The following is a 14,660-nucleotide window of genomic DNA, read 5'->3' as shown; positions in this document are numbered from 1 at the left end:
CCACAATCTAGGTCGTCCTTCTTTGATTTGATAGAAATCTGCTGTGTCAATGAAAATGGATGTGAGTTACGTTAGTGTAGATACAAGTAGTGAAAAAGGACAGATTTGTAATTAACTAGCGTAATTGGGTATAGTCTATTAAGGAATAGAAAGAGAGAGAGAGAGCCAGAGACGTTGGATTTTGCAGTAAGGCGGGGCAAGACGAGGCGTGGCGCAAAACATCAGTGAAGACCGGTCATGCTCGGCTTCTCGCATGTCCGGAGTTCGGACAACAGACACGGAGCGAGTACGTGACCCAGCAGTCACGTGGAGCCGAAGACAAGCTACTCAGTCACCTCGTCAGCAGGTGAACCCTAACAGGTCAAACAGCACTCTCTGCTGAGTACCACAGGTCACTGTGTCCGTATGATTGTCACACGTAAAGTGTTAGAAGACATCACTATGGCTTAATCATAATACCATGGTACTGGAATTTTTAATCGATCTTACTTTTTCCGCCTCCTTTCCGTAATACATCTTCTGTCTCGAGTCGTTCCTGGCAAAGTATTTTCTTTTTGTATTCTTTAGAAAACTGACTTTTTATTCCTTCGACAGCGTCCTCTTTACTAAAGTGTCTCACACTCATAGCTTTTTATAGTTATTAACTGACAGACCAGCTTCTCCTTCTATTACATCTTTATATTTTATGGTTCTTGTATATATCCACATACTGCGACTACTATGTCCTCCTGCGTCTTGTTTTATTTGGTTTCCTGCAAACCCACACGCAGATTTAACCCTCACTGTACTGCGACGACCCTGGTGTATTTACCTCTGGTGTCTTCTCTATTTACGAATCGGATCCTTCCACTCATTTGCCTATATCATTTACGTGCGCATTTAATTTAATCTGCTGAGGGGTATTTAGCGTTACTTGTAAAATTTTGTTAGATGCCACTTGAGTTTCAAATGGCTCTGAGCACTATGAGACTTAACATCGGAGGTCATCAGTCCCCTAGAACTTAGAACTACTTAAACCTAACTAACCTAAGGACATCACACAACACCCAGTCATCACGAGGCAGAGAAAATCCCTGACCTCGCCGGGAATCTAACCCGGGAACCCGGGCGTGGGAAGCGAGAACGCTACTGCACGACCACGAGCTGCGGACCACTTGAGGAATGTGCTCGACTGTTCTATACGTTAATCATACCTGTTGATGTACAAATTGTTATTTCAAGTAGTTGAAAGTCTTTCTGACTCTTTGCTAATCGCTGTCGTTCCCTTAACGTCTCTAAAAATATTTCTGTGTGAGTTTGTCTCCTTTTTCCAGCCTCATACCGTGATCGCACAGTTATAACGCTTTTTCGACCTTCGCTCTTACCTTTTATTTCCATACATGGGCATGGATGTGTGTTATGTGCTTAGGTTATTTAGGTTTAAGTAGTTCTAAGTTCTGGGGGACTGATGACCTCAGATGTTAAGTCCCATAGTGCTCAGAGCCATTTGAGTCAACAGTCCAATGTCGGTGTTGACGGACCCAGCCAAGGCATAAAGCTTTGTGTCGCGCAATCATCAAGAGTACAAGAGTGGGCCTTCGGTTCTGAAAGCTGATGTCGATGATGTTTCGTTGAATGGTTCACACCCTGACACTTTTTGGTGACACAGCATTGAAATCTGCAGCAGCTTGAGGAAGGGTTGCACTTCTGTCACACTGAACGACCTTCTTCAGCCGTCGTTGGTCCTGTTCTTGCAGGATCTTTTTCGAACCGCAGGGATGTTGGAGATTTGATGTTTTACCGTATTCCTGATATTCACAGAACACTCGTGAAATGGTCGTACTGGAAAATCCTCACTTTATCGCCACCTCGGAGATCCTGTGTCCTATCGCCAGTGCGCCGACTATGACACAACTGACTTAAATCTTGAAAACCTGGCATTGTAGCAGCAGTAACCGATCAAACAACTGCGCCAGACACTTGTTATTTTATGTAAATGTTGCCGACCGCAGCGCCGTATTTTGCCTTTTTTACAAATCTCTGTACTTGAATACGCATACCTATACCAGTTTCTTTTTTGGTTTAGTGTATGTATACTGCAAATGAGAAAGGTTTGTTTCGCTGATTCGCCGTTCCAACAGTTCCGCAACAAAATCAGAAGCTACCATGCCAAAAGTGCTTTTTGTTGAATTTGAGAATGTAGCTCGATTTCATGTTTTCTCTTAGATTCTGTGCGCTTCTGGCGGTGACCAGGTGCCCTAGACAATACAATCATAGCTAACTTCATAATTAGAAGTAAGTACTATTAAAGACTGCGGCCGGACGGAGTGGCAGAGCGGTTCTAGGCGCTTCAGTCTGGAACCGCGTGACCGTTACGGTCGCAGGCTTGAATCCTGCCTCGAGCGTGGATGTGTGTGATGTCTTTAGGTTGGTTAGGTTTAAGTAGTTCTAAGTTCTATGGGACGGATGACCTCAGATGTTGAGTCCCATAGCGCTCGGAACCATTTGAACCATTTTTTAAAGACTGCGAATGTATCGAATAAAAGTGCTTTATATTAGTTCTCATGAAAGACTGGGAATTTACTATCAAATGTCAGTTTTTTGGTTCCTAGCTGTTACAAGTACGCCTTTCCTGTGCCTTTCATACACAAAAGTACATTAGCAACGATAATTATTTCAGTTGTCTGAAATCACCGATGTACAATTCATTCTGCGTAACTCACTCATAGTATAGCTTCTCACCTGTTAATTAACTGTCTTAGACGGTCTTTAATGTGGTTAACATGACCATCTCTGTCCCGTCCAGACTCGGTAGACACCTCACGGTTGATTGTAGCAATATCTATCGTTCGCACTACCTGCGTTGCAGTTCAGAGACACTCAACAACGCCCTGGATAACGCGTTGACGAAAAAACATAAGAGACCAGAGATAAGACGCAATGCACTGAGGCCGTAGAAGTTATCCCTCGGGTTCAGGATTTTACCCGCTGTACACGCTGAGCGGATGAGGCGATGCTACAGGTCCATCTGTCGAGAGCGGGAAGCCGTTGAGAGTGGCTGTCATATGCACAAAGGCGTCAGTTAAACAGCGTTGTTTCGGAATGTACTTGTTAGTCGTGATTTTATTGTGAGGATTGCCTTTTCCGAAGCGGCGGAAGATGCGTTGAAACGCACTCTCACGTGCGACGAGTTATATGGAAGCTGTCAGAATTGTGCAGTGCATGACCCAACAGCGATGTCGTACAGACAACCGGACCGGGAATCTGCAAGAGCAGGCCTACAGCATCTCACCAACAGCGGGCGTGACACGCCTTCATACTTTTGAGGACGGTCGCACGCTTAGAGAAGGAGTCAGTACTGAATAGGCAGAGAGGCGGTACTCAGTTGCCTCATCCTACGACCTACAGATTGAGCAGTGGCTTGCAGTCAACAGGTACGGGCCCAGTGGAACGCCTAGCTTGTCCGCATCTTCTGTCAATCACGAATTTGACCAAACAGCAGTGGCAGATTGCAGAGGCTTAGACCATCCTCGACAGCCTGGCTGTGGGCTCAGAGACGAAGTCTTCACAGAGACAGCAAGCAGCACATCGCCGTTCGCTAACCAAGCTACCCTGTAACTATCGATACTGTCATTATGACGGAGTCAGAAATGGGATGGCCAGAGCTGTGACTGAGGCCTTTCAAACGGTGGCATTCAAGCTGGATATAACTTCACCCAAGCTGGCGATGCCGTCAGTTGTAATTATTAATTGCAGGTGTCAGCGGCCTTGTCCCCGCACTGGTGTTTCAATTCCTGGCCGTTCTCCCTTTCTTCTCATTTTCCAGCAGTGTTGAGATGCCGCGGAGTGGCTGAGTTCGGATATTACATGTTATTACTCCATAGTGTGTGGTTTCCAGAATGATATATTTGGTGCTGTCATGCTGCGCCGTTTGCACTACCCGTGTGCAGATGTACAACATGCCAGTGATACTAGTCCCTGTAAGGGCCATTTACTCCTACATCTAATATCTATATCGTAGGTTATTTACAGCTTTATTCTTTGTTTTTATTTATTACTGAAGTAAACTTGTTTCGTTAGTCACATCGCTTTCCAGCCACGGGCAGAGAGTCAAGAGCGACTAAGAAAATTACACACGATGTCCACTCAACAAAAGAAACTTGTTATTGACAGCTCTGTAAGGAATAACCAGTTCGTTGACGTAAAATGATGACGGAAGATCGATTAAGGGTAAAACAAAGCATTTTTACTTGTGCCCATATTCATAGAACTTCAAAGGGAAGAAAATATGAGTGAGCGTTTGTAAGAGGCATTATGTTGGTTTATTTTCTATAAGCAAATAAAGATTCAATTCTGTTACATCTACAATATTTACTCCATCTGTTCCCAGTAGACTGTTAACTGCATTACTCAGTACGAGTGCTTTTGCACATAGAGTTATTCATATTAACATTTCGTTGCCGTCAGCTGCTAAACTGTATTATACAACGACGAAATAATTTCGTTGGTAATTCCTTACAGACTCCGCTGACATGGGGGATGATTTCTTCGTAGCTAACACAAGATCTGATCCGACCATTTTTTCTAATTTTCTTTAAAGAGCTTTCATTTGGTTCATTTTTTCTCTTAGATGTTGCAGGAAACAGCATCTGCAGCGACGCCTCAACTTGCAGTGGATGGCGGAGTGTCGAGTAGCGCCGGCTGTGTTCCGTGTTACAGCAGCCCTCTGGTGCATCCATTTGCATCTCAATCACGCTCCTCATTTAGAAGGCCACAATCAGACGGTGAAGCTTCTTGTATATCGTCTGCCGACAGATTATTCAACTAGAAATGTGAAAAGTTTCTACTGTGAGGCTAAGTTTCGTCTTCCCATTGCAAGAGACGAAATAAGCATATGGTTAGTCTTGAGGCAATGTTTCCTCATGTAACTGTTAACATGTATAGTAAATGGGGACATGAACTGTTTGTATTTCTCTAAGAGTATCTCTAATTTCTACGTGGATGTCTACATCCACTTAGCGTGTTCACATAAAATACTGTGTTTAGTCCACATTAAAGGAAGAAGACTTCGATGACAGAACTGACTTAAATCAGACACAAATGACATGAACCATTCAGGCTTAACGTTGTGATTCCACGAATCGTCACGACTTGGTTTGTAAGCATACATTCACTCACCTTAAGCACTCACTTTTAAGCAGGAAGTATTCCTTTACTATAAAGATGATTTTAAACCATCACCCATCTACCTCTTATAATTTTATTCTTTTGCTGTATATGTTAAAATTTTCACCACTATAATATAAAGAAATCATTGCTACAAAATGTGAAATTATAAAATATGAGAGAGTGTATAGTACAACTTGTAAGGAAATTGGAAACAAAATATCGACAGCTCAGACTGAACTTTTATTATTAGAAGATGTTGGTAAGAACATCCACATGTAACAGAGATATGACATAAATATAACAGTAGCTATTCAGACAAAGCAACATTAATTGCACAGATTGGCTGATGTAAAAATTGCGAGATATTTGTATAAATAGTAGTGTGCCGTGAAAAACTGGTGTAAAAGTCTTCCTCTGTTATTCTCGGCGATCAATATCACTCCCAGTAAGAAGGGAAAGAGATGCTTTCACCTCTAACAATACTTGTTTCCCGTACAGTTTCACTGCCACCAGGAAAACGTGTCTTTAGCATCAACTCAGAAATTCATATGACGTAACTAATTACATATTGCGTGAAAGACCGTCAAAAATAGCTTTGGCACAACGAAGTAGTATAGAATTTGAAAAGGCAGATACCATTTGAAATAAGCTTTCGGTTGTATGTTGTTAAATGGCTACTGAATTTCGGTCTTTACCACAGGTAGTACGTAGCAGTATACTCTTAAAGGACTCCTGAATTTCAGTCTTTAGTTGCCACTTCTGTCTGATGGTGTTCTTCCAATCTCCCGTTAAATCTGTCGGGAAGCTTCCGTTATAATGACATCCGCACAAATCCGATTAAGGGCAACGTTACGTCTATGTAAAGCTTACCTCCCTGGAATCAGTTCTCTGCTCGTCTGACATTTTGACGTTGCGTAATTCACCTGTAAACCTATGTTCTATCGGTTCGTCGTTTAGTTACTGTAATGAGAATCGTCACTGGTAGAAAGGCTTAGGCATGAGGCGTGACCTACTGGCTCAACCGCTCTTAAATTATGTAATACATTAAAGTACATCGGCCTCTTATTTGCACGCAGAACCAACTATACTGCTGTTAAAATTCCTTTCACTGTTAATGACGAGCAACGAATAATTTCAATAATTTGAAGTTTACCCTAAGTTTTTTTTCTCACTTATTACTTTTGAAGGGTTCAAACTATGTTATTGTAATCTGATTCGCTAGTCTTTCCTTAATAAATACTTTATTCGAATCTAAAATGAAGTTAATATTTCTCTTTTCCAAATCAATGATAATTATATTTAACGCTACTGAAGTTCCTGCGCTGTGCCGGGTAAAAGAAGTGCAGGAAAGTGTAACCTACGGTATTGGACCACTGGCCATTTTTTACATAATGTACACACGTTCTAAATAACCAGCCCATAAGACCTGAGATATGCAACATCTGATTTAATGTGTCCAGATACTTGTTACTGAACAACTGCGTTTGGTTTAACCAACCGTCACCATTATGACGAACTATCAATGAGGTGTCAAAATGTTTATGTAGAAATCACAGCCGATTCATTCTTCCCCAAGAGCTGAAAAGACAGAAGTATTGGTGTTGGACGCTACTATCTGGAGCGTACTAACTCACCCCAAAAGCTGCTACATTGCATTCAGGTCGCGATCTGGGCACCGCAGCCTATTTCAGGATTGTTATTGTCCACAAACCATTGTCTCGCAGATGGTGCTTTATGACAGGTATCATTGTCATGCAGACTCATGGTCTCTGAACTGCACTTCTACTGTAGGCAGTATGTAATGCTGTAAAATGTGATGCCCTCCATGTTTAGCTATAAGAGGACCACAACCTAAACACTGAAACAACCCTATATAAAGTGCTAGGTGTTCGGCAATTTGAATCCCCTCATTTATGGAGTGCTTGCGCTCTTTATGTGGTGCTGCCCTCACGTGGCCAAGTTCCGTGTTGACACGTGAGCATTTCGGGCTCGAGGCGTGCAGGGACAACGTGGCGGTTTCTCCGTCACGTGGTGTGACAGGGAGTGCAACTCCCGCTGGACCACTTAGTCTTTCCAGTTGGGGTTTCGCATAGGCTGTGGGATTTTTACGCCTGTGGAACAAGGTGCGTAGCTGGGTCTTCCAGTGACTCCGTTGACGAACGGCGCGAGCAGCGAAATTGAATCTTGGGTGATCTGTTTGTCTTTTACCTTGGTTGTTACCAGTTTAGGATGCTACTGTCACTACATTGTTCAGCTTGAGATCCGAGTCTACGCTTTGTGACCCAGTTCCCAACCGATGTTCATAGATATCGGAGCCTTATCTTTTGGTAATGATTTCCTTGTCGTCACAATGGGTGGCAGAGGGCTTATGCAATGAAACTCTTTTTTTTCTTCTTTTTGTCATCAGTCTTCTGACTGGCAAATGCGGCACACCGTGAGTTCCTCTACCACATCTCAAATGCTTAGTCTCTTGTGTTCCGGTTTTCCCACAGTCCATGTTTCACTACCATGCAATGCTGCACTCCAGACGTACATTCTCAGAAATGTCTTCCTCAATTTAAGGCCTATATCTGATATTAGTAGACTTCTCTTGGCCAGGAACGCCCTTTTTGCCATTTCTAGTCTACTCTTGACGTCCTCCTTGTCAGTCCGTAGTTGGTTATTTTACTTCGTGACCATGAATCACGATGTCAAGTTTCTTGCTGTTCTCATTTCTACTACTTCTCATTACCTTCGTTTTTCTTCGATTTACTCTCAATCCATACTCATTAGACTATTCATTCCGTTCAGCAGATCATATAATTCTTCTTCCCTTTCACTCAGGATAGCAAAGTAATCAGCAAATCCTGTCATTGACATCCTTTGACCTTGAATTTTAATTCTCAACCTTTCTTTTATTTCCAACATTGCTTCCTCGATGTACAGGTAGAAGAGTTGGGGTGAAAGGTTTCATCCCAGTCTAATACCCTTTTTAATACGACCACTTCGTTCTTGGTCGTCCACTCTTATTATTCCATCTTGGCTGTTGTACATGTTCTTTATGACCCGTCTCTCCCTGTGGTTGACCCCTGTTTTCTCAGCATTTTGAACATCTTACATCATTTTACATTGTCGAACGCTTGTTCCAGGTCGACAGATCCTATGAACGTGATTTGATTTTTCTATAGTCTTGCTTCCATTACTAACCGCAACGTCAGAATTGCCTGTCTCGTGCCCTTACCTTTCCTAAAGCCAAACTGATTGTCATCTAGAGCATCCTCAAGTTTCTTTTCCATTCATCTGTATATTATTCTTGTAAGCAACTTGGATGCATAAGCTGTTAAGCTGACTGTGGGATAATTCTCGTACTTCTCAGCAGTTTATGTCTTCGGAATTGTGTGGACTACGGTCGCAGGTTCGAATCCAGCCTCGGGTTGGATGTGTGTGTTGTCGTGAGGTTAGTTAGGTTTAAGTAGTTTTAAGTCTAGGGGGCTGATGACCTCAGATGTTAAGTCCCATAGTGTTTAGATCCATTTGAACCGCTATACTATTGACGCGCAATCCGGAAAGTACGAATCACGACGAAAGTGAAACGATCGAATCGAAGTAAGAGATAATTATATGACTGCGTACCAAAGGTCACGCCGATGTTACAGAAGGAGAAGACCTTATCATACCAAAATAAGAAATAACACAGGGTGTTTATAACACAGATTCATTAGTCTAGAACACCCAAGGGAAGTGTCTCATTAGTGTATCAAATACCAAAGAGGAATCCTGTGATTTGAGTTCCACACAATTAACATTAACCATTATACCAAGAAGTTACAGTAAGAAGGATACACCAGAACGACAATTAAGATACAAGAATCCTAGCAAACAACTTGGGGAGCCTTGCAAACAGAGCACTTAAATTCCGAAGAAAAACATAAGTTACAGAAATTGTGCAAAGAATATTGTTATGTATTTCATTTGAAAGTTGACAGGTTGTCATATACGGAAACGTAAAGGCACGCTCTTTCGATACTACCTGAGCATAAGGGCAAAGTTGCCAACGTCAGACCCTATCGAATCCCAGAAGCACAGAAACAAATTCTGCGGTAACACACACAACAAGTATTAACAGGTGACGTCATTGTGAAAAGTAAAAGCCCCAGGAAATCGCCAGTTTTACTAATCCCCAAAAATATGGACGCAACCGAAGAAATGAAATATAGGTTCGTAACGGATTACCAATAATTAAATGAGATTTCTGTAGGGGAAGCATTTGCCATCCCAAACATATCAGAAATACTGAATCAACTAGGGAAAGCAAAATACTTTTCCACCTAGATCTTGTCTAGTGGATACCATCAGGTATTAATGGAACCCAAGGACATGAAGAAAACAGCATTCAGTGCTAATTATCAGTACTATGAGTGCAGGAGGATGCCTATGGGTCTGAAAGGAGCTCCGAACACATTTCAGCGACTAATGAATGTGGCATTAACAGGGTTGCAAGGAACAAAATGCCCGGTCTATCTAGACGGCTTCATCTGTTATGGAAGTTCTTTTGTAGAGCTTAATGCGAAGTTACGAATATCTTCGACAGATTTAGGGAACATCGGCTGAAGCTACAATCAGACAAATGCGAATTCTTATGGAAGGAAAAAATATTTTTGGGACATGAAATAACTGAAAAGGAGTACAGCCACACGAGCAACATATAGAAATGGTGAAGAAGTTTACAAGACCATTAAACAAAAAGGAACTAAAAATATATTTTTCACTCATTGGGTACTATAGAAAGCTTATAAAAGACTTCAGTAAGGTTGCAACGCCTTTAGACAAATTGTAAAAGGCTAACGAAAATTACGAATGGGGAAGGCAGCAACAAGATGCATTGGAACAATCGAAAGAGAAATAAATTAATCCTCCCATTCTGCAGTAGCCAGATTTTGAGAAGCCATTCATCACTACCTCAGGCGCAAGTGGAGACGCGATCAGAGCTTTATCACAAGGGAAAACCGGAAGCGACTTACCAATAGCATACGCTTCTCGATCACTAAATAAAGCAGTGAAAATTTATTCCGCAACGGAATTGGAGTGCTTGGCAATAGTGTGGACAACAAGGCAATTTAGACCATATGTGTACGGGAGAAAATTCACGACTGTAACTGACCACAAGCCATGAACTTGGATTTTTTAGTGTGACTGCTCCCTCATCACGTTTATTAAAATGGGGACTAAAACTGGAAGTGTATTCCTGTGAAATCGTAAACAAGCCTGGACGGCTAAACTTGAATTCGGATCCATTAAGCAGAATAAAACTAACTGATGAGGAAGTGAAAGTCAAAGAAGATCTAGAGCTCACTAGAATGTTAAATGAGGACAAAGAGATGGATAAAGACGTAAACCAACTAAGCGTCGAACAGAAGGCAGGAATTCTGAAAGAAATACAAGACAATCCATTAGGTGAACAACAAGGGATACACCGAACACTAGGCTGACTAAATAACTACAGTAATCGGTAGGGAATGAGGGGAGAATTAGAGGAGTATATCAGGTCATGCGGTAAGTCTCAGCCAATAAACTCACACAGAGTAAACCCACGCTGCCTTTAGTGATTAAGGACACAACTGAAGTCATTTTTGACAAATGGACGTGTTGGGACCGCTAGATGTTACATTAAAAGGAAGTAGATATATCTTGACATTCCAGAATGATTTAAGCAGTTCCACAGTAGCTACTCCGATAGTAAATTAAGATATCGAAACCACAGCAGAGAAATTCATAGAGGGAATTACATTAAGATACAGCATTCCCTCTGTGTTATTAACGGATCAAGGGTCAAACTTTTTGAGTCAAATATTTGAGAGAGTACGCAAACTATTAAGAATAAAGAAGATACAGACAACCGCTTTCCATCCTCAGACGAATGGAGCCCTAGAGAACATTAATAATTTACGACATTTTGTAAGCGCTGATCATAGCAATTGGAATCTATGGGTGTCATATAGCACCTTTGTTTTTAATACGACACCGCACACTAGCACAGGTTATATTCCCTTCGACCTACCTGGGATACTACAGAAAGAAAGGGCCCCGATTAGGTATTATTGTGAGGATTATGTGTATAAATTCAAAACGAGGATGCAGGATACGCATCGGGTAGCGAGAGATCGGTTAAGAAAAGCCCAAGAAGGTAATAAAGGGTATTATGATAAGAGAGAATGGCCGAGATAATTTCTATTAGGTGACAAAGTACTGCTGCATGATGTGACAATCAAGCGAGAGAGATCGAAGAAACTGAACTCACAATACAGAGGTCCTTACGAAGTGATAAGTGTGAAACTCGTAATCTAGTTATAAAAACGAATAGAAGATACCCGCTGAAAATACAGGGCAATTGACTGAAGCTACATTATTGAATGTAATTAGGAAGATTTGATGAAGAATAAGAGCAGAATTTCGCTTGCAGCATCCACGTTTTCAGCGATAATTCTTCATGGGTGGTGGACATGTGATGGACAGGTACAAGGAACTACGACTGATATCATGGAAACGCATCCGATAGAGACGACCGCAGGACTATATTACCTTCAGCAGGGAGAAATCGACATGACAAGCACCACGTGAAAGCAGGTAACGTATGTAAATCTTGGGACATGGGATGAACAATTTTATAAGGTAATGAGAGTTGAATTAAAGACAGTAAGACATGGAAAGATAAGTTAGCACAGCTAAATTTTAGTGGCACAGAGTATGCAATGTTAAAGAACGTGATCAATCGGAACATTGAAAGATTACAGGAAGCGAAATCTCCAATACGTCAATTAATGCAACAAGAAAATCGCCAAAAAGGGGCATTTTCAATTTCGTGGGCGAGATCATCAAAATATTGTTTGGAACTTTGTACGAGGTAGACGCCACTTGTTATAAGTACATGCTGACATGATGGAATCCAGGTCAGAACACTTACTGAAATTATCCAGAGAACAAGTGGCGGTAGTTAGAGCCTCATTTTTGGGTCTTAATAGGTCCTAAAATAATTACAAAATCAAAACATAAAATAATGAGCTAGATAGCTGGTTTAAAGCCGACTATTATATTTGAAAACAAGCAAATTATAACAATGAACAGTTAATTAAGAATGTAATGATTAGATTAGCACAATTTGTTACATACGAATTGAGGACAACCGATGAAGGATTCAAAAGAATTGCCACATTTACGATGCTCAATGAACACCTGTTACAATCAGAAACCTTGTTCAGCGAACTAAGCACAAAGTTTGACCAATTAGTAAGCGCAAGAGTACACGCACAGAAAGGCATTCTAGCACCACATATTGTAAACCCTGTACAAATAGTAAAATACCTCAGGCTAATACAAAATGAATTAAGAGACGTAAGATTTCCCACACCGTTACAAGGAGAATACGGATATAGTTTATTAAAAATAGTGGGTCTCGATGAATTCGTAACTAATGTCGTCTTCGGTTATGTAATTAATATCCCTCTCATCGAAAATAAGGAATTTAAACTTTATAAAATGTCACCATTACCAGTAAGAGTCACCAAAGGGAAAGATCAGTTTATGTACATTTAACGAGAACGATATTATTTAATGGTAGATAATGCAAAGACACTATATGCTAAATTATCATCTGACCAGTTAGACTGTAAGGAGATAAATAAGAAAATGAAAATACGTAAACAAATCTTTGGATTAACTCTCATGTATGGTCAAGAGAATTGTGAGATGGTTTTACAAAACAACAAACAGCCAGTAACTGTAGAAAGCAAATAATTTCGTTAGAACGAAGCCTATACACAAGGTTGAGCCCGAATGAAAGGTTGTACGTAACTCCTAAAGAGGAGCTGATGACAGTATTGTGTAGTTCATATCATTCCCAAGATGTTAAACTGCAAGGAATAATGATAATGAAATTTCATAAAAACTGTAAAGGGTACGGTACACACATTTACATTCAGTGAGCGGTAAACCAGAACAATGATAGTAGAAAAGGGTTTGGTACCTAATGTAAGTATAATTAAAGATAGCTGTGATGAGGCAGAAACGAAATCAGTATATTAGAAGAGAAATTTACTAATAACTTCATTACGAGAGGGAAATTAAAATTGTAAAGATCCAGCCAGCAGCTCCCGGACAAAGGCTTTACACTGAGATACGCAGGCTAGCAGACGCGCCGTGGGCAAAGTGGAGGAAGAGAGCAAATGCGTAAGCAGAACAGCGACAGCCGACCAATGTTTCCAGACCTTGGGGGACGAATCCACCCCGGACACAGTAGGCCCGCAGTGGCAGAGTACGCAGATAGAACGAGAAATAAGTTAGGGAAAGCGGGGCCAACCATCTAAGAAACGTATATAAGGGCAGCTTTGAGCAGTAGACAGGAGACTTCTGGAGCCAGCCCAGAAGTACGAGTGGATCGGCATCACAACGGTAGCAGCCGCTAGCTCATCTACGAGAAGACAGGTTACTGTGGAGGGCATACAAAATTTTAATTGTTTCATTGGAATAGTATTGAACACAGACACCCTGTCTGTCCCTCGTACCAGAGTTGTTAGTCACTGTCTGGACTTGTCTCCTGGAGGAAGTAGGCAAAGGGGCTGAGGAATACTTGAAGACCACGCAAATGGTTTATAGGGGATGCGGGAATCTGTCTGATTGTATAAGGAGGGCCCTATCATTAAATTAAGGGAAAGGTTCTGGCACCTCCCTGTGAAGTATGTGATACAGGGATAATCTACTGCGATATATAGAAAACTAAATCAACGTCTTTTACACCACTCTAGATACAGTTATCCCAACAACTTTATCACTCTGAAGTAGCCTAGGAGATTCTACTCCCTGTAATCTCGGCTATAATGGCAAGACTTAAGGGAGTACAAACCCACAATGTCGGCAACGTTCTGATTATGCTTCACCTATACTAACCAGAATGCACATTGCTAACAGGAAGCTATGCAGGGACTCGACATAGCGCCACTAGCTCGATCTGTCGTGTGGTGTCACTCTGGTTTGAAGGTACTAAGATCTTTGCTCGAGGTTGTCGACGGGGACGGGGCATTTTGTCACATGGCGAGTTCGGGGGGGGGGGGGGGGAGGAGGTGGTACCGGAGCGAGGAGGACGGTGTGAGAGGTCCGCCCGTCGAGTAATGCGAGCACTTGTTCAAGCGTCTTGGGCACGGAGTCCTGCGAATGGTTACTGGGCATGTTTGTGGTCCGATTTGAATCCGTGGCTGTCTACGAGTGCCGTCTTCGTGTGTTGCCCGGCCAGCTACATCTGGGACGTGGCACACCGATGAGGGAATTGAAGCCAGTTGCGGGGTGCTGAATTCTGGACCCCCTTTGAAACCGGCAAGCTTCCGCTTCAATCCGTGAACTTCAGTTAAGTTTTGGATTTTGAGGACTTCACTGTTATTTTCTTATTGATATCTAAAGGTCTGTTGCGATCACTGCAGTTTCTTAGCTGGTCTATTTCACCCCCAGATAGTTCCTCGAATTGTGGCTGTTGTTTGCTTTTCTCG

This window comes from Schistocerca piceifrons, chromosome 1 (assembly GCF_021461385.2).
Source record: "Schistocerca piceifrons isolate TAMUIC-IGC-003096 chromosome 1, iqSchPice1.1, whole genome shotgun sequence".
NCBI classification, from domain to species: Eukaryota; Metazoa; Arthropoda; class Insecta; order Orthoptera; family Acrididae; genus Schistocerca; species Schistocerca piceifrons.
This window is presented reverse-complemented; position numbering follows the sequence as displayed.